The 18,982-nt window shown below is 41.4% G+C and overlaps 2 protein-coding genes across 28 annotated transcripts in view; one reads left to right on the top strand and one right to left on the bottom strand.

Moving 5' to 3' along the window:
- FAR1 (fatty acyl-CoA reductase 1) overlaps positions 1–13,222 on the bottom strand; it is a 67,309-nt gene extending 54,087 nt beyond the window's left edge. For 5 of the 7 annotated variants that reach the window (XM_038569084.1, XM_038569083.1, XM_038569087.1 and 2 more), the window contains exon 1: positions 12,432–12,567. The gene's annotated coding sequence lies outside the window, so the exon portion shown is untranslated. Of the gene's footprint in view, positions 1–12,115; positions 12,140–12,431; positions 12,568–13,198 lie in introns of those variants that run through there. The other 2 variants (XM_038569086.1, XM_038569085.1) reach the window with 2 other exon arrangements.
- A 3,705-nt stretch (positions 13,223–16,927) lies between these two features.
- Positions 16,928–18,982, top strand: part of LOC111089999 (glyceraldehyde-3-phosphate dehydrogenase-like) — an 88,247-nt gene continuing 86,192 nt past the window's right edge. For 16 of the 21 annotated variants that reach the window (XR_005375761.1, XR_005375766.1, XR_005375763.1 and 13 more), the window contains exon 1: positions 16,931–17,059. The gene's annotated coding sequence lies outside the window, so the exon portion shown is untranslated. Of the gene's footprint in view, positions 17,060–18,982 lie in introns of all 21 variants that reach the window. The other 5 variants (XM_038569099.1, XM_038569096.1, XM_038569109.1 and 2 more) reach the window with 5 other exon arrangements.

Below are 18,982 nucleotides of genomic sequence, written 5' to 3'. Positions count from 1 at the left end.
ATTCAACATAAAACCGCCTCTAAAAGTATGCTGTAAGCCACAAATAAAGGGCCAAAATGCAAACTCAAAATGCACAAACTATTTACTGTACTCAAGCTGGTAAGAATAGTGGGTTCTTTTTTCCTTTTTCAAAAATTAAGGCTTATAAGGCATTTTTCCACAAACAAAAGAATAGCTGTAGCATCTTGGTTAACATTTCTTTTTTCAATAAAAGATGCTAGTGTCCAACTCTGTTGTAAGAACCTATTGAAGTAGATATAATGGGCACTCTGTTTTGCCTACACAGACACTGGCCTATGAATACTTAACTCTCTGAATCCTATCTCCCTCAATGTCTAAGATACTTCTTGGTGGTAAGGAATCCCAATAGGTTCATTAGTTCTCTTACGGGCACTACAGAACTACATTATACACTGAGGTGGCTCCATAAGCATGGCACTTTGACCAGCTATAAGTGCCTCATCTAAGGTAAGGCTTCATTATCCTGGGAAGTATCAGACATTAACAAATATCAGACTCCAAATTCCTTTGAGTGATATAAAAAACACAAAGACATCTTTAAAAAGTCAAGCTTTCCTCCATCAGAAGGTAAATGTCAACTTTACAGGATTAAAATGATCTGCTGACAAGAAAACTTTAATTTTTCAATAATATCCACTTTCTGTCTTCAAAACCTGTACCAGTAGGGTAACTTTTCTACTGTAAAGCATACAGAAGAAGGGTTGAGTTCCTATTAACACAGTTTGGTAATATATAGTTCCGTTGCTTGTAGAGAAGTATGTGTTCAATTGCATTCTGGGAGAAAACAATTTTTAAAAAGTAGTTGCCACGAGTCACATGATTTTTTTTCTTATATAAACTACTGTTCTACAGACTCAACTTACCATAATAAAAATGTTTCATGTTAAGACATGAAATTGTCATCCTAATATTTTCAGAAAAGTGAAATAGCCAATATACATAGCTGTACTAATACCTTAAGTGTACTACCAAAAATCAGGCTTCTTGAACACAACTTTTAAAAAGGGAAATATTCCATTTGGCTTAGCAATTCATGGAAGTTGTACATTTGACTCCATAATATATGTAAGGGTTAATATAAAAATATTTCAAGCTACTCAGTAAAACTGATCTTAACAGGAAAATGTATCATGCTTACCATGAATATTACATGTAGACTATCTACAGGTTTACCCAAAAATTGATTAGTAATCAGGCAGATGACTAATTATGTATTTTGTAGGGTGTAATTTAAAAGTACCAAAGTCTATTCATGAAGATTAGAACAAGCTGGTAAAATCAGGTATTTCACCGCTTACAGAAGCAGTTTAGATTCAGTTTAGAAGCATTTCAGACTCAGTCTGAGTATCACTGCAAATGCCAAAAGCAGAGAAGTGCTTTGAAGTTCCTGCTTTATGCTTTATTTCCTGTTTCTCTTGTGTCACTTTCTTGTACACCTTCTGAATCTGTTCTCAAGGCTGAATCTAAAAACAGATACATCCTCCAAGGCAGCATTTTCCAAATCACGGTAAATGGGGCTGGGAAACTGTATACTTTACCCCCAACCAGGGATCAACAAAGTATATTAGCAGATCAAAGACGACCAAATGTCCTGAGGTAAAGAAGCCCACTGCGCTACACTTAAGCCCAGCCTTTTACAAATTTCCTAACACAGCTAGGGAAACAATGCTCAGATTACCTTCTAAAGTAACCATTATATAAAAATGGACCAAATTTTCAATGGACTACAAATGATTTAGAAAGCATGATCTTCCTTTGTTGCGTAAGACTACTTATAAATAAACGATTAAGCCAGTCATTAAGAGTCGCAAAAATGAGCATGTTATTAGAATGCACTGAAGAATTCAATCTGTATAAAATCAATAACTCTGGCTGCTGCAACTCCCAATGTTACAAAGCTCCTACCACATATGCACACTCAAAAGCTAGAATCCTGTAATTTTCAAGAAAGGTACTTGCTGTCAGCAAAGTCGTGTTGTCTTTAGCTGGCCATGGTTTTCAAGTCATTATTTTTTACTTTTTAATTAAAAATTAGCATTAGTTGAGCTTCGTACATATCATTTGAGTTGTTTTCTTAAATGTGCAGAATGTATTACACGACTGCATCACTAGGATTTGAGACCTACAGTTTTCTAACTAGTCTAGACTTTAAGACAAGTACATTTTCCGTGATTCAATTAGGATCTATGCATATCTCTAACTGCTGAAGAAAATCCTTCCCCCCAAAAAATGCTTGTACTTTGGTAATTATTACTATTTTTCCACCAGACAGTGGGAATTATTGAGCTAAAGAATGACGCAGCTAAAAGGCTGGGATTAAAACAGCTTGAGAGTCACTGTTTTAAGAAGGATCCCTGCCCTGGCTATAAGGTCACCAACACAAGTGACAGACATAGGGGCAGGTGTTGTCCCTGCCCACCAGGTCTACATCAACCAAATGTGACAAAAGGACTTGGAATCAGGCCCTTCAAAGTAGTAATTATAACTTCACTTAAGCTGGATGTGAACGACCCCTCCAGTCTCTTGTTCTGGAAACCATCTAGAACTGTCTTTAAAAGGACCAAATCGGGGATCCCTGGGTGGCTCAGCGGTTTAGCGCCTGCCTTTGGCCCAGGGCGCGATCCCGGAGTCCTGGGATCGAGTCCCACGTCAGGCTCCTGGCATGGAGCCTGCTTCTCCCTCCTCCTGCGTTTCTGCCTCTGTCTCTGTCTCTCTCTCATAAATAAATCTTTAAAAAAATAAAAAATAAAAGGACCAAATCCGATAACAAAACCCTCTTCTCAAAAATCATTTCCTGGGGACACCTCAATGGGTCAGCGTCTGTCTTCAGCTCAGGACGTGATCTTGGGTCCAGGGATCGAGTCCCGCCTCAGGTTCCCTGCCAGGAGCCTGCTTCTCCCTCGGGCCTGTGTCTCTGCCTCTGAGTCTCTCATGAATAAATAAATAAAATATTTTTTAAAAACCTGTTTCCTAGTTTATCTTTAAAACTTTGCCAGGTTCATAGATACAGCTTGCAACTAAATGTTTTTAGGTAGGGATCAACTCAGAAAGGTACAGAAAACGGGAGTATTTGATGACTTTGTGAATTCCTAGTATCCTTTTTTACCTGTGAAACTGATTTCAACTCTTAAGAACCCTACCTGAATAAGCCTTATAACCATGGGTTATTGTGCTAAATATGGGTTGAGAACTGTACATCAAGTAAAAACATTAAGAGTATAAAAATCCAGATAATCCTTAGTCAATTATAAATTGAAAATCAAAGCCACAATGCTAAAAACCATAGCATATAAAGATACTTCCTTCTTCAGAAACTGAGATCTAGAATGAAGACAGCCAAAATACACAAGTACAACAGACCTATAAAAATCAGTAATGAGTAACACTGTTGGCACTGCCACTAACCACCTGACCTTGGGCCAGTTAACTGCTCTGATCATTCAAAAAATTCACTGAAAAGGAGGCAAAATCATTGATGGTTAAATCCTCCTTCTTCTAGTTCTCAAAGTCTACATATCTATTATTATGCTGTTTCCTAGTAGTACATTAGATACTCAGAGAATTATTAACTATAACAGGTCACAAGGGTTATCACTTTAAAGCAATACACTTAAAATTCACTGATCTTCAAACAGTCAAATGTCTCAATAGCAGCTAATTCAATTGTTCCTATCTCCTGAGGATTCTGCTTATGCTAAAAACCATTATTATGATTACATTTTAGGTGCAGCCCACAACCTTTTAAAAACACATATTCCTTTTTTTTTTTTTTTTTTTTGAAGATTTTACTTATTTGAAAGAGAGAGCACAGTAGGCAGAGTGGCAGAAAGAGGGAGAGGGAGAAGCTGGCTCCCCACCGAGCAGGGAGCCCCAAACGGGCTTGTTCACAGAACTCTGGGATCAAGACCCCAGCCAAAGGCAGACGCTTAACAGACTGAGCCACCCAGGTGCCCCAAAACCACATATTTCTAAGAAACTTATTTAGGACCATCCTTCAAACTAGACAGAGATAAACCCAATCTCAGGGCTCCAGAGAGAATCAATCCTTTCAGTCCAAAACACATTTCTAAGTCCCCATATCACATGTAGGAAGTAATTTTAACACAAATCTACAACTCAAAATACTTGAACAAATCCTCTCCTCCACAGATGTCAACTATATAGAAGGGCAAGTTAGGCTGAAGTAGTTTTCCTTTACCTATGAAGAAATACTTATATATTAATTCTTAAAAGTCATAGATTGTACTTCCTCTTAATTTAGGATGGGTAGCAGCCATTATATGAAGTACCAAGCAATTAGTCCAAAATTTTTGGCAATCATTCAACATATTCATAATCTGGCTATATTAAGCAGACTATAGCTTATTTTTTCTCAAGAATCCAATTAAGAATTGGTCTGGGGCACCTGGCTGGCTCAGTTGGTAGTGTTGGTAGAGTGTACAACTCTTGATATCCGGGTCATGAGTTTGAGTCACACATTGAGTGTAGAGATTACTTAAAAATAAAATCTTTAAGGGGTACCTGGGTGGCTCAGTCGGTTGGCAGCTGACTCTTGATTTTGAGTCAGGTCATAATCTCTGGGTCCTGGATCAAGCCCTGTGTTGGACTCCCTGCTCAGCAGGGAGTCTACTTGAGGATTCTCTCTCTCTCTCCCTTTCCCTCTGTCCCTCACCCATTGTGCTCTCTCCCTTTCTCTCTCTAAAATAAATTAATTGTTTTTAAAAATAAGAAAATCTTTCAAAAAAGAATTGGCCTATTTTTAAAAATTAGGCATATGTATAATGAGTTTTATAATTTTTATCACTCAATAATGAAAGACATTTGTTTGTAAAAAGGTGAGCAGCACATTCAGAAATAAATTTGAATTGAATTTTAGCAATATGATTTCTGACTATACATTACAGAATTGTTTATTAAATAACGATTCATAGACCCCCCCCAAATGGGTTCTGAGAGTCTTATTAAGCCTCTGAAATTATATGAAAAACAAAGTGTGCAAGAATAGTAATCCCTCCCCTTACCTGCAGGTGATACATTCCTAGACCCCAGTGGATGCCTGAAACTCCAGACAGTACCAAATCCTATACATACTGTTTTTTCTATTCACACATACCTACGGTAAATTCAATTTATAAATTCAGCATAGTAAGAGATTAACAGCAATAGAATAGAACCATTATAACAACATACTGCAACAAAAGTTATGTGAATATAGTCTTCCTACCTCCCAAAATATTTTATTGTACTGTACTCACTCTTCTTCTAATGATGTAAGATGATAAAATGCCTACACCATGAGATGAAGGAAGGTAAATGACAGAGGCATTCTAACTTAGTATTAGGCTACTACTGATCTTCTACTACATCAGAAGGAGGTTTACCTGTTTCTGGACCAAGGCTGAACATGGGTAACTAAAACCATGTAAAGCAAAACTACAGACAAGTGGAGATTACTGTTTATTTTTCTAAGGAGATAGCACAAAGCTTTGAGGAGATGCTCAAGAGGTTCATGACCTTTGACTAAAAATTTCTGCATTATGGAACAGATTACTTCAAAATATTCAAGTCAACATTCCAAAATAATAATATATAACAGTAAGAATTCCTTAAATTCAAGTAGGAATTCTCACACGAGAAAACTCATGTCATGACAACATTTCTGGCACGAATTCCATAAAAGACAAAAAAATGATATAAACTAGATGTTTCAAAGTAATCTTAAGATTGCCTAATGCTTAGCATTTATTTTTTCTTATTTTTTTTAAAGATTTTATTTATTTATTCACAAGAGACACAGAGAGAGAGGCAGAGACATAGGCAGAGAGAGAAGTGGGCTCCCTGCAGGAACTCAATCCCAGGACTCCAGGATTATGACCTGAGACGAAGGCAGGCCTCAACCACTGAGCCACCCAGGCATCCCTAACAGCATTTAAACACACATACACATCACCATTTAAGATCTCTAAATGATTTATATGTGAAAGCTGATGGCACAAGCGTTCTAGACAAAGTGGACCTGTCAATACATGTGGTACTAAGATATGGAGAAGGTTTTTTAATGGAATGTGTCAAATAATTCACCACACAGTGATAGTAATAAAGCAGTTTCCTAATTTATAATACAGAAATTGGCTTTTTTTCAAACATTGATTTAAGATCAAAGTATGTCAATAACATGCTGCAGAGATCTAAAAGACAGAGATACAGATTTAGAAATAACTTTTTCTATGAAGCTACAGTTAAGCTTTTGCTAACTATATGCTTTCTCCATGTCATCACCTTATCACCCTGTGAACAACTCTAATGTTCTTTCTCCCTATCTGAATCCTACTTTCATTCAGAAATAATGTCCTCTTTCATTTAGAATTTCTATCACCAATTTTGGCATATAATCTCATGTTGTTTATTGTTTTATAGATGGATATACAGTCTATCCAATTATATTACCTCTGCCTACAGGAAATTATTATACCTAATTTCTCTTGCCTAGCATAGTATAACACACAAGTCTCGGAATATATTTCAATGAATGATTTCCACTTCACTTAGACAAGTATGTCTACTGTCACACTCATCATGCTATACGGTAGTAACTGATAATAATGTCTAGGAATTTGCTTCAAAATAAAAAGGGGGCAAGTGGGTGGAGGTAAAAATTAAACCAGATTAACCACAAGTTTGTAAATGCTAAAGTTGGTGATATGCATTTTATGTTGGCAACTTTCCATAATACAAAGTTTAAAGGAGATTCCTTCTCCTACTAGAACACAGAGAGAACTTCTCAAAGACAGGTCCAGTAGTTTTTTTCCTTTGTATATCTGTCCTTCACTAAACACAATTCATTATTTAGGCAGAACTGTATTTCAAAGAAACCTTAACAGCTTCTGTATGATATTTCATTTAAATGATCCTTTTATTAAACTCAGATAAAACATATTCATTTGTTAACTACTTACTAAGTACCTACTTTCTCAAATATCCTGTCTTAGTAAATGTAGAATATCAAAAATAACACATCCTCTCTAATATATTGGATCTGATAGTACTCTCAAAGATCCCTAGAAAAAAGGGCAAGGAGAGAAGGCAAAGAGATGCAGACAAAGAAAAAAATAGTAGAAAGTTAATACATATAGTTTTTAAAAAGAACCTAGGGCATCCACATTGTTTTTTTTTTTTTAAATCTTCCCACTAATTCTTTTTTTGTTTTTCTTTTTTAAGATTTTTATTTTATTTATTCATGAGAGACACACAGAGAGAGGCAGAGACACAGGCAGAAGGAGAAGCAGGCTCCCCACAGGAAGCCGGATGTGGGACTCGATCCTGTGACGAGGATCATGCCCTGAGCCAAAGGCAGAGGCTCAACCTCTGAGCCACCCAGGCGTCCTAGCATACACATTTTTATCTAAAATGAAGGCATACAGTTTGTTCAAGCTGGAAGTTCTAAAAGTTCCCCTCCCCACTCCACGTTACAGATGAGAAAAACTAAAGCTCAGAGATGGAAAGTGACTTGCCTCAAGTTACACACCAAGTTATTAGCAAAACCAAAATTAAAACTCAAATCTGCTGATTCACAGCACAATGTGAATTTTCCACATCAAAGTACTTTCTTCTACACTCTAATATTCACCAACTAAAGAGAATGACTATTTTATTGGCGATATATACTTCAGTTCTATATTATACCATACAAAAAAGAAGGTAAAAGGCTAAAGGCAGCAGCAGGGGAGAAAATGCACACAATAAATTTGTAAGACATTGCACATGCAAACTATATGCATATACTACACTTCCTCAATTCTGAGACACACTTCTGACTTTAAGACATAGGAGCCATTGGGAGTGCCTCCCTACTTACTAGAGGGTGTATGGTCCAATTTATGAATCATTTAATAAAGACAATTAGATCTTCAAAATTAAAAAAAGACATAGTATTCATTTCAGAAACATTTTAAAACAGACACTATAAATTACATTTTCATTTCAAAAAATATTAAAATGTGAAAACACATACCTCTAAAGGTAACATAATGCACCCCTAAAACACACGGAGTAACCACCATCATTTAAGAGCCAGTGTCACAATGCAAACACACAGAGCAACAGTCCCACCTTCTAAGGTAACCAACAGTTATCAAACACCTAAGGCTATGCGGCATTTTTTCAATTTTAGATATTAATATAAACAAGTCTTCCTTGCCTTTTATCTCATATGTATGAGTTTTGGCGTTCTGTTTGAATCTCAGCTCTGCTCCTACCTCTCCAACCTTTGCAAAGTTACTAACTTCTCTGAGCCTCATTCTCTCATCCATAATAGGTTATCCACCTTAGAGAATTGGATGAGAACTAAATGTAATAATTTACTTAAGGAACATAGTACGGTACCTAGATGAAATATTAAGCGTCCTCCCACCATCCCTATGGGCCAAATTAAACTAAAAACTAGATTCTATTCTTGACTTACAAGATTCCTCCATCTCCATTTTAGAGACTGGAATAAAACTGTACTGATCCTGGGGCAAATCCCACTAGTTTGCTTTCAAATTATTATTTGATAAGAAAAGCTTATTTCATTGTCTTGAAATTGGTCTCTTTCCTTCTTCAAATTGGGAACGGAAAGCAATGACAAATTTTAAGTTAAATTAGCTGTATGTGAATTCAGCACTTTCATATCGTCTTACTGAACTGAAACTCTAAACCCATTACAAACCCACTGAGGGAGGAACTATAGAACCAATGCGTGGGAAGGAAAAAAAGAGCATAAAGTCCAAAAGACATAGTTAAAATGACTCAATCGAATGAGTGTTGTACTTTTGTTTAACCTTAGATTCATTTATTAATATTCTAAAAAAAAAAAAAAAAAAGGCCAATGTTCAGAAGAGCCAAGACCACATCCCCATGCTCCAAGGTGATTTAGTAACCTGATCCCTCAAGATTAAGCAAATGCCATCTTTCATTATATACAGTTTCAGAAAGTGTCTAGTCATTTCCAAGACGGGAATGTACTTACCAAAATATCTCAGATGCAGCAATTTACACTGAAATAAGACCATCTTTTCCCCTTCCTCAAACATAATTCAGAGAAGCCCATTCACATATTCCCTATTAGCTCATTATTTTCAGTAGAATGATTTTCTCCTTTACTAATTATAAAAGTAATGCTTATTTTTTTTTAACTTGGAAAATATAAAGAGCATGAGCGTTTTTAAACCACCCATGATCTTACTAGTGGAAGACTAAAGTATTAGAAAGGGGCATACCAACATCTTTCCTATGAATTTGACCGTAACTGCCATCATCACTTTAAATCTGTATAGAGCACTTGCCACTAAACATGAGTACCTATCTGCCTATATCTTAATATCTTAATTCTGGTTTTTGAGACTAAATTCACACAAGTTTTTTCCTGACTTAATGGTTTCTTCTCTATCTTTGTTCTTCTGAGTCTCTCAGCTACATATTTTGCTGTTGACTACTTCCTCTTTTTTAAAACTATTTCTATCCTAAGTTTCCCAAAACAGTATATTCCTCAGTGTCTACAAAAGTCTCCCCAACTCATCTTTTCCTCTTCCTTCACTGGCTCTCCTCTATAATTCCTGACAATCTCTAAAAAAATACGGCTCTGGCCTGACCTTTGAATTTGCTTGTCAACTGTGAACCTCCAGTATTCAACACAGTGGCTGGCATGAAGCATATCCTCAAGTGATGTTTATTGACTTTATCAATCCTGACCTACCACTGACTAGCTGTGTGACCATGAGCAAATTAAATCTCTCTAAATCTCAGTTCCTTCATCCATAAAACAGTGATGCTCAAAAAACGATGATGCTTGAAAAGCTCAAAACAGTGGCTGGCACAAAGTGGCGCCCCATAAATTTTGCTATTATCAACATAATCCAGTACAGGACTCAATAATGTTTCTGATTCTTTTACTGTTGAACACCCAATCTACCTCTCAATAACCCAACTTATTTTTAACATATTTTCTTATCACAGCTATCAAATAATATCTTCCTGCTCCTTCCTTTACTACCTGTCTCCAACCCATTATCAACTGTTCTAATTCTTCTCTCCTAACCACCGGACAGAACCATTATTTATCAACTAAGCTACAGTCACAGACTTAATTGATCTCCACACTCTTAAATCATTCAAATTTTCCACGCCCCTTAAAAACCATTATTAATGCCACTCTTATCCACAGCTGCTGATAGCATTTCCGAACTACTGGACTGTCATCCTTATGTCTTCCAATAACCCATATCTAAACCCCCCAGTTCTAAAGAGGTCTTAAAACCCAGCTCCTCCTGGAAACCTTCCCCGACTAACTCCACACCACTCAGATCACTTCTCTGCTCTGAGTTGCCTCCGCACCTGAGCCCTTAGGTATTCTGTTATACTAAGGGTAAAATGGGATCCGTGAATAACAGAACCAAGAAATTACTCCCACAGAATCATTTCTACCTCCTCAAGGATGGGCCATTAGCTATGATGCTCCGGTGATATGGCTAAAGAAATATCCTGTACAACACGTGCCCTCTTTGGTGTCTGCCCTTGGCACTTCATGTTTGTCAAGAAGTGTCTAACTCGGGCAGCCCGGGTGGCTCAGGGGTTTGGCACCATCTTCGGCCCAGAGTATGATCCTGGAGACCCGGTATCGAGTCCCACATCAGGCCTCCTGCATGGAGCCTGCTTCTCCCTCTGCCTGTGTCTCTGCCTCTCTCTCTCTCTCTCTCTCTCTGTGTGTGTGTGTATGTGTATTCTCACGAATAAATAAATAAAATCTTTAAAAAAAAAAAAAGTGGTGTCTAACTCTTTGCGATCCTTTCGTCCTATGTTCAAGCAGAAATGATTCCTCGGTGCCTATGGCCTCCTCCCATCGAAATCCACGGGAGAAAAAAAAAGTGGTAGTGGGCCACTTTCTCTTCTGCTGCTCTTCTCAGCCCCCAACCTCTACCCACACCCCACAAATAAAAACTCCTAAAGCAGAGCACAGAAAGGTGGTGGCAGTGATACACACATACCACATCTTTCTTTTCCCCTAAGCAAGATTGAACTGAGTTAGCTACAACACTCTACTCAAGACTAAAAAAAAAAAAAAAAAAAAAAAAAAACTTCCCAACAAGTATTGATACATAATCAAATTCGACCGCATCAAAGTGGGTGATCCTACAGTAACAGAATTGCATTTGTAGGTTACCTTTCACTGTGTTACTCTAAGGGATCTTGCATCATCTTCACGCTGTAGTACACACACACACACACACACACACACACGCACACGCCCAACAAGATAGTTGAGAAACTCCCCCTACGGGGCCGATTTCCTGCAAGTACCTTGAGAGGCCGCCTTTAAACCAGCACATCCTAACGTTTTTCAAACCTAAAGAAGTGAGTGATTCCTCAAGCGCCATCCAATCAAAAGCAAGCCATAGATTTGTGCCTTTACTTTTTCAGACGGCGAGTGCCTGCGCTGCTGGGGCGGGACAATTAGAGGAACTGTCCCGAGGAGAGGGGGAGGGAGGGGAGCTGCAAGATCAGCACCCCCCCCCCCCCCACACACACACCCAGGTGGGAGTTAGGTCGGAGGGCTTGGCCCTCCCCGAGCAGGGAAAGAACCGAGGATCCTAACCTATGACCGACCGTGACCTGAGGCCCTGGGCTCTGCAGTCTCTCCCGCCTGCCTGCGTGGTCCCTACCGACCCACACCGCTCGGCGCCCCCACCTAAAGCCCCTCGCCGGCTCCCCGTAGGCTCTCCCCTCGCTGGCCTCCGCCCGCATCGCACCTGAAACCTTCTGCTCTCGGTCCCCTTCCGGTGAGAGGAGGTGTCTCTCGAACCCACGTGTCCCCCATCTGCCCAGGGATCTTAACCTTAAAGACCCTGCCCTCGCGTGGCTCTCCGCGGATCCCCCCCCCCCCCCGGCAATGCCTGCCTCCCAGGGGCCAGCCCCGTTCCCAGGCTCCGCACCTTCTCCCCGGACACCCTTTCCCGAGCATCATCACCCGCTCCCCATCACTTTTCCCCTCCTCAGGCCACAAATCCTCCCCCGCCCGGGCCTCCTCCGGGACGGCCACCCGCGGAGCACCCCGCCCCACCTCGGCCCCCTCTGCGCGGCCTCCCAGCCGGGCTGAGCCCCCGAGGCTCCGCGGCTCCGCGGCTGCAGCCGGGCCCCTCCCGGCGTCGCCCTCCCGAGGGCGGCGCCCCGGCCGCAGCCGCGCCCACACCCTCCCGGCAGGGGCGAGCGCCCCCGGCTCCGGGCGGCCCAGGGTGGGGGTGGGGGCGGGGGCGGGGACGGGGACGGGGCGGCGGGTGTCGCCTCTGCCTCCGGCGGCCTGTCGCCCCGGCTCCCGCAGCCTCCGCCTGGACGGGCCGGCCGAGCAGCGGCCCGGCGCCGGCGCCGCCGCCCCTCACCTCGACGCAGAGGCTCGGGCCTCGCTTCCCCCCCGGCCGTCCAGCGATGGCTCCGCCGCCGCCGCCGCCGCCGCCGCCGCGCTCCCCTCACTCGCTCCTCCACCGCCCCCGGCCGGCTGCTGAAGAGCGGACGGGTAGTGGCACGCCCATTGGCTGCCGCCCACACTCGCGTCAACCTCCCCGACCCGGACCTCGCGCTGCGATTGGCTGGCGCGGCGCCTCTTCTCCACGGCTCGTCCTGATTGGCCCTCTGGTCTCTCGCGCCCCCTTACCGGGAGGAGAGCCCACCCCCCGGCCCCCTCCGCGCTCCGGCCCCTCCACCGCCCCCCGCCCCAACCCGCTTCCATCACGGCGGGCCGGGGGCGGGAGCGGGCGCGAACTGCCAATGGGAGCGTCGAGAGAGGGCGGGGAGGCGGGCTCTGCGGCCGGAGGTCCAGCCAATGGGCGCGCGCCGCACATCCCGGGCTCGGGAGCGCCCCCGCGGCCGCTCGGGGTCCCCGCGGGTCGCGCCCGGGGCCACGCCCGGCTGCGGGTGGCGCGGGAGGGGTGCCCACTGGCGAGGTGGGAGGGCGCGCGAGGCCCCGGCCCGGCGCGCGGGAGCGCGGGCAGCCATTGTGGCGTGGGCTCGGGCGCGCGGCGGCGGAGAGGCGCGGCCGCCCGGGGCCTCCTGGCAGCCCCGCGGGATGCTCCGCCGGGAGGAGGCCGAGCGTGCGCCTGGGCCAGCCCCGCGCTCCCAACCCGGCCACGGTCCTGGGCACAGAACTTACCGATGGTGAGAGAAAGTTAGAATAATGGTTCCCCCGGGGGATGGAAGGGGCACACGGGACCCTATCCGGAGCTGGAAACCTTCCGTCTCTTGATCTGGCCGGTATCCAAACTGGTCAAGCCGCACAGTTCAGATGAGTGCATTCAAGCCACCTTCATATATAATATGATGTTCTCTCTCTCTCTCTCTCTCTCTCTCTCTTTTTACAATTAAGGGATTGTCAGAACGACTCTGTAATAATGACATTACGGTTGCCTTTGGCTCCGTGTAAACAGTCTCACTAGGATTCAGCTATCATTCAAAAACTACAAACCAGAGGAAGAAGAAAAAGAAAAAAAGAAAAGGATTGTGAGAATGTGAAGTGAGTGAGAGCTCTTGGCGCACTTAAGAATGAGCTCGGATGGTTCAGGCTGATTTTCTTCTTTAAGGATTGAGAGCTTGTTTCAGCCCCCTGGCCCCAGTTGGTGGCATAAGAGCACCCATGATGCTGCACCCAGCTGGAAGCCACAGAAGTGTGCTGACCTGCGTGCTTCGTGGCCCACCTAAGTTCTGAACCCAGGAAACTTTCGTTTAAATGTCATGGCTTCTGCCCTGGAGATGCTCACAGTCCAGCACCGTGTGCAGTCATTCTTACAGGAGGACACAGAACACGAAGTTAGCACAGCTGCTCACCCTCAGGGATGAGGCGTTCCACTAGGTTAGGCCAGATGTGTGTGCCTGGAACCCAGGCCTGTAGCAGAATTCCGAAATCGCCAGGGCCAGGTGAAAGAAGCACTTGCTGTTGAGTGGGCCAGGGATAACGTTTCCAAAACAAGCATGACTCTGGGTCAAATTCTAGCTTGTGAAAGAGCACCGGCAGCAGAAGAATTAAAGATTACATGATTTTCATTTATTAGGTTAGTCATTAAATTGTTCAGTTCAGATAAATGCCTTTGTTTAGAGTACTTGTCCCTGAGGTAGGCGTATAATTAGGTAAGACAATATTTTCCCAAAGACCATCGAGTGTAATAGGAAGACAGACATAAAGGGTTCATTATAATATAATGAGGAAATACATTTTAAAATGACCTAATGACATAAATGCCAGCTATCTAACAATCTAAATGCCTAGGGAACATAGGGGCATATTCTCAGAAGAGCAGAACTAGTAAACCACTGCTAAGATTTATCAGCATGTGCAACTAGACACTATTTCTGGAGAATACTTTCATTGTAAGTTTTTAAATTTCTGTGCAAACGTCTTGATTTTTTCAAATAACTATATGTAAATATGAAAACATAAGCTATTAGTTCTGAGGAAACCACATGACAAAATTAAGTAATTACTTAATGAGTACATTATGATTTTCGAAAATGATTTTAGGGTTGAGCATAAAGGCATCTCATTAGATTGAAGTCAGTGTGTATGTAACATATGCCTCCAGAAGAGACACCCAGCACACACAAGCACCCCCTAGATGGGCTTTCTGGAGGAGAACTTAAAACAGTGGTTCAGTCTCCAAGATCGTACAAACTCATGGGGAGGGCAGTGTCCTTTGGTGCACCATCATTCTAAAGTGAATTCAAAGAATTTATGTATCTACAAAAAAGTGCCTCCACAAAAGGCAAGGAACGCTTTTGCCCAGAGTCTAACTTATAAGTAGTAATGTATAATACCAAAGAAAGTAATCATTCATTCAAAGGCTTTTCCCATCTTTCAACAAGAGCCCTGAAAATTGCGCTGCCATTTATTGGAATCAACTGCATTGTAATTGTATTCAAGTATGAAATACCTGTATGTGCTTTTGATCCTTACTATAGAAACACAGTTCTGGGGAAAAAAAAAAGAAAAGAAAAGAAAAGAAATACAGTTCTGTAAATGAAGGTAAATTCCACCAAGCGAAAATAATTTACACCTATTCACAAATAGTTGACAACCTAAAGAGAAATATCATGTATTACTGAAAAAAAATTGTAGGAATAAACACAAAAACACATGTGCTACATATGATGTTATAGCTGTTTTGAATCCCTTGGAATTTCACAACTTTTTTAAAAACAAAAAACAAGGAAGGTCAAGCACTAATTTTTTTTATGCAAATACTGCATCTTCCTGCTCTGAGGAAACACTTTTCTTCTTGCCAACATCTCATTAAGTGATTCTGATGAGATTCTTTATCTTCCCAACAACCCTATGCAAGTATTCATCTACTCATCTGAATTTCATAGACAGGAAAACTGATGCTCAATGAGACAAGGAACTTGCCCAACATCACATAGCTTTTAGGTGACAAAAGTGAGATTGAAATCTAAATCTGTTTGATGGCAAACCACATAATCTTTCTACCAAGCCACATTTGCCATCTCCAAAACAAGATCAAGTCATTTTGCCTTGTCCTTATCATCTTTGTGTTCCCCATAATGAATAACATGGAATCTTACATATGTCTTTCATGGACCTCACAGAATTAGCAATTATTTTTATGACGCTTTATCTTTACAGATTTCATGACAAGGGAGAATGTGAACTATCTCAGAGTAACTGTTTCACATTAAAAATATTCATGTCGGGATCCCTGGGCAGCTCAGCGGTTTAGCATCTGCCTTCAGCCCAGGGCATGATCCTGGAGTCCCAGGATCAAGTCCCACATCAGGCTCCCTGCATGGAGCCTGCTTCTCCCTCTGCCCGTGTCTCTGCCTCTCTCTCACTCTCTCTCTCTCTTTCTCTCTGTCTCTCATGAATAAATAAATAAAATATTTTTAAAAAATACTCATGTTGACAACACTAAAGTTGAACACAACTTCCTTTGTAGTTACAGTGGAGAACCCATCACAGCTATCTAGAATGCATCAGAGATACTTTCATAATGTGGAAAGAGTTTCAGGCAACTGTTCACAAGGGAGTCAAATTTCTGGTGGGGACATTTATTCTCTGCAAGTCATTTGGTGATCTCTACCTTTCCCTGTAGTCAATTAGAATATCCAAAAGCCATCTGCTTTAAACATATTTTAAACACTGTTATTAAGGGGGAAAAACAATTTTGCCAAGTTTCTGATATTTCCGCTGTCCATCTATTGCCAGTCTGAACAAGTACACGCAGGCCCTTGTACCTTCACTTCCTTAGCTATAAAAGGAGGGTAAAACTTAATGCATTTGTTCTGAGTGTTTCAGAGATCTGTAAGATAAGTTTGGTTTTCACATGGAAGTGAATCATATGACTCTCAGATATTTAGCAACTTCAGAAATGTAGGTGGTATGTTCTTGGCCCTTCTAAATCATTCCTTATATCCCAACTATTGACTTTTCAGTTCTTGATGGATGGCAGGATATGCCAGCCCCAAATATGCCACTTTGGCATAAAGACTATTTTTGAGCTAAGGACACTTAAAAAACAGCAGATGCAAAGACGAGCATTCTAATTTCCCCTGTTCTTCCTGGAAACAGGAGATAAACACTCCCATATGAAAGATGCCCTCCCTGTACCAGGAGAAAAGGAATATTCTTCAATGGGGAATCAAAGCCAAGAGAATCCTGCATAAATAGACCATGTTAAAATAATATCTTTCTGTAGCCTCCCCATGTAGTTTAGATACTTTTTCACAATTGCCTTTTATTTAACCTAATATAAAAGCTTGTAAGTTTTGCCCTTTCTTTGGATCTCCCTTTCTTACAAGAGATCCTGCATCACATAAAACATAGATTTGTGTGCTTTTCTCCTGTTAATTTATAATATATCGCTTTAATTCTCAGGATCAACTAAAAAACCCTAAGAAGATAGAGATAAAATATTGCCTCCCCTACAACTTCTGGTGGCAATGATGGAATGTCAGTGACTGGAACACTAAAAGATCTTGGGACATCTGACCAAAAAACCAGCAGAAGGTAAGATTCTTACCACATCAGTATCTCAGATCTCTGCCTACAGCCCCCCTCTCATCTTGATGAGAACAATAAGAGGCTCCCCTTACCTTTTTTTCCTTTCTAAATATAGATTGGCAGGAGAAAAATATTTGTAAGAATTAATTCTTTGAATTGTGACTCATAAATTTGGTTCTGAGTACCCACTGGTATAGCCTCCTAGTCTTTGTTTTCCTGTATGTCTTTTGTGGTATTTATCATGGGGAGGGGGGGAATCAGAGAACGTTCCTTTCATCTTGTTTTATATCTTGAGATCTTGGCTTCAAGTGTCCATCAGCTGGAGGGTACAAGTGTTGGCTTGTGTCAGGGAACCAGACAAACAGGCTAGAAACCCAAGACACGAAATGACAAGCAACATTCTCTTTGTCCAACATCATTAGCTTTTTAGGAAGTTTTTCTTAATGAGAGGTCTTGGTCCATGAAGGGCCTTTGTTGTCTCACCCTCATTGCCTTCGTAGTGTTACAAAACTCTTCATCCTGATATCACCTACCTCGTACCACAGATAAGCTGGTCTATAGCTGGAGGCATCTCATCTTCCCATAGGTAACAACAGACACCAGTTTGACAAATGATATTGTTACCACCTGTGAGAGTGAAAGTCTTTGCACTCTTAGGCTAACTCTGGGAATGAACTTACTGGATTTTGGGAGGGCTGCATCCTTTGCACTCTCTTTGGGGACTCCTCTGGTGTCTATGGTTGAGCCATAAAAGGTATATTGATTTGAAACCATAAGAGAACATTTTGTTTTTAAGTCACAATTCAAATAGGTATATTTTCTGAAATAAGTCAGACAGAGAAAGATAATACCATATGATTTCACTTATATATGGCATCTAGAAAACAAAACGTGAACTCTTCAATACAGAAACTCTTCAAATACAGAGAACCAACTGGTGGTTACTAGAGGGGAGGTGAAGGGTGACAAAATAAAAGAGATTAAGAGGTAGAAATTTCCAGTTATATAAGTCATGGAGATGCAAAATATAGCATAGGGAATATTGTAATAACATTATATAGTGACAGATGGTAACTACACTTATCATGGTGAGCACTGAGTAATGCATGGATTTGTTGAATCAGTATGCTATACACCTGAAGCTAATATAACTTTATATTACAATTATACCTCATTTTTAAAAGAAGATATACTTTTGAATATTTGGACTTATAATTAAAAGGATTTTTTGAGAGAGAGCAAGCACGCCTGTACATGCTGAGAAGGACGGACAGAATCCCAAGAAAGCTCCATGCCCAGCACAGAGCTAGTGCAGGGCTTGATCCCAGAATCCTGAAATGATGACCTAAGCTGAAACAAAGAGTTGGACACCTAACCGAATCACCCAGGCGCCCCTCTTCAAAAGGATTCTTTAGAGTGCTCTCATCTTAAACATCCTGTTGTAACCTATAAGAAAATCAAATTGAAATGAGAAAATTAATAAGGCAAAGATCAGTCTTATATAAGTTAGAAAATTTTGTGTTTCTGAATTTATACCTAACTCATAGCTGAGATTTAAAATGAATACTCTAGGGGCACCTGGGTGGCTCTGTTGGTTAGGCTTCTGCCTTCTCAGGTCATGATCCCAAGATCCTGAGATCAAGCCCTGAGCCCTGAGCCCTGCATCAGTCTCTCTGCTCAGTGGGGAACCTGTTTCTCCCTCTCCCTCAGCCTGCCACTCTGCCTACTTGTGCGGACATGCACTCCCTCTCTCTTACTCTCTCTGTCAAATAAATAAATTTTTAAAAATAAAATAAGATGAAAACTCTAAGATCTCTTTTTGCATGTCTGTATGTGTCTATCTAGGTATAACATGTTATATAACATTATTTTTCTACTTTCATGTGATATAGCCAAAATTACTTTGTAAAAGAGCTATATTTAATTGGT

Source organism: Canis lupus, chromosome 21, assembly GCF_011100685.1.
Source record: "Canis lupus familiaris isolate Mischka breed German Shepherd chromosome 21, alternate assembly UU_Cfam_GSD_1.0, whole genome shotgun sequence".
Taxonomy (NCBI): domain Eukaryota; kingdom Metazoa; phylum Chordata; class Mammalia; order Carnivora; family Canidae; genus Canis; species Canis lupus.
This window is presented reverse-complemented; position numbering and strand designations above follow the sequence as displayed.